Source organism: Penaeus monodon, chromosome 32, assembly GCF_015228065.2.
Source record: "Penaeus monodon isolate SGIC_2016 chromosome 32, NSTDA_Pmon_1, whole genome shotgun sequence".
NCBI classification, from domain to species: Eukaryota; Metazoa; Arthropoda; class Malacostraca; order Decapoda; family Penaeidae; genus Penaeus; species Penaeus monodon.
The window spans coordinates 35,414,705-35,416,856 of record NC_051417.1 but is presented as its reverse complement, the minus strand read 5'-3'; the positions used below and the strand labels follow the sequence as shown (position 1 = coordinate 35,416,856).

General features: G+C 42.8%; 1 protein-coding gene across 1 annotated transcript in view; it reads right to left on the bottom strand.

Annotated features, from left to right (window-relative positions):
• Positions 1-2,152, bottom strand: part of LOC119593845 (hornerin-like) — a gene marked incomplete in the record, with an annotated part of 29,685 nt that overhangs the window by 21,078 nt on the left and 6,455 nt on the right. Inside the window, 1 exon segment of the mRNA XM_037942875.1 lies at positions 517-2,085.

Sequence of the window (2,152 nt, the reverse complement as noted above, 5' to 3'; positions counted from 1 at the left end):
TTAAAATTCTTGAACCATAATAATCTAATTAAATTTCTCCTGAACTGATGGCCTTATTCCCCACTACTAAATAAAAATAATTTACTACACAATGGTTCAAAGAAATTGAGGGTGCAGCATGAAAAAAGAAAAATAATTTTAAACAACCAAAAATTAAGAACTAAATAATACTCAGAACAAAATAATTTATTTTCAAAATAGAAAAAGAAATGTGAAAAAGCAGACAAAGATTATTCGAGTCTAGCGACAAAGATAACGGACGGCCTGTTGGAGAGGTCACCACTTCTAATAATCACTGACGATAAATCCTGACAGTGCTCTACACAGCTAAACATGCCTACAACACTCACTTTCTGGTTTTCTGAATCCCAAAGGTTACAACTCTTTAGGCAGATAAATTTTTTTTTCTACAATGTGAGCAATTCAGACCAACTGCAAAAGCAGGCGTGGCAAATTAATATATTTTACAGGCTTTGGCAAAGAAACTTGGATCACAGCAGATGAATAATCACTTACACCTGAAGCTCAGACGTGGTACCTCTTGCAGTTGTTGACGAGAGCCACCGCTCAGTACTGCCTAAAATCGTATTGCATCCGAGATGATCAGCAGCAACATGTTTCTTGATTGCACGCCAATTCAGGTATATCCTACATGTCTTCCAACTTTCTCCGCCCTCCTGATTATAACCATGGAACAATGAAGCACTATACAGTTACTGTTACTGCATCATGCTAGGTTTCAACTTTCCAAAAAGGTAATTCTAGATCATGTTCAATCTAAAATACCTTTAATTAGAATTCCAGAGCATTTCTTCCCTGCCACGACAGAAAAACATGTGAAGTGGCAGTAGATGTGATAATGCTTAGCTACTTCCCATACCATAACACAGGCAAGGTTTTCTTAGAGCCACAAATGGTATGAAAAGCATCAGAATTCAGTAGAAAGTTGTTTTAATTCATTCACTAATACCATGGTCTTCATAAACATTTCATCTAAGTACAGTACCAAACTTCAGTTTGGCATCCGAGAAGCATGTAGGATAATGTGGACACCTGAGTGCGGGACTTGTGATGCTGCATTAAACTTGGTCAGCAACGCTCAGGTGGAGTTGTCTTTATCTGCACTGGAAAGGGGCAGTGGGACTTAACAGTTCCAATGCCCTCTAATATTTCACTGTGCAATGTTTTGTTTTCTTTTGTCTATCTTGACTATATAATCATTTGAAATCTTGATAAAAAGACAACTTTAATAGTCTTCACTTTGGAATTTTGATCAAAAGATGATCAGCTGAGACTAGTTAAGTTCACTCTTCCTTAATGGCAGTTGTAGCTCCCGATACTTGAAGATTCTGATTACCTTCAGTCATCACAGCATGAAGATGAAGCAGATGGTCACACCTGTAGGCTAATATGGTCTACCCAACTTACAGGCCAGGCAGCCTGCCAAGTCTGAAGGCAGAGACAGTTGGGAGACCATACTGATGGCCCAGGACTGGAGAACAAGGTGATCTGTCAAGCCTGGAGGCCTATGCAATCTGCTAAGCCTAGAGACCAAGGTGAAATGACAAGCTTGGAGTCCAAGATGATCTGCTAACCCTGGAGAACAATGTGATCTGCCACGCTGCACTGCCAAGCCTGGGGGCCAAGAGGATCTGCCAAGCCTAGGTGCTGAGGAAATGCACCATACTTGGGAGCAGCCGTCTCCTGGTGAACCAAGATGTGAAGCCATTGGCAGTAAGGGGAAGGTTGTGGTGTAGGATGCAGGTGGCTGGATCTCTCTCCCCATGTAGCCCTGAGATGCTGTGTTCCCTGAGAGAAGTTGGTGAGAAGAGGGCCGTGTTTGGGATGAGCTGGGAAGATAGTAGGCCATGTATCAGGTAACCCAAGTGAGCCCCAAGCCAGGCAACCACCCTAGGTTCCACCACCTCAGGTGTCCCTTCAGGCACACAGCTATGGGGGGTAACACTTGCCACACCATTGTGGGGCCAACCCTTCCCTGCCGTCCTTGACGGCTGACAGGCTTTGGGGGCACAGCCACATCATATAAGATGGGCAATTGGGCATGGCTGGCCACATGGCAACCTCCTGGGAATAGAATAGTTAATTAATCTTATGAACATGCCTTTAATTCCAGACAAAATAAAGCCCTTTT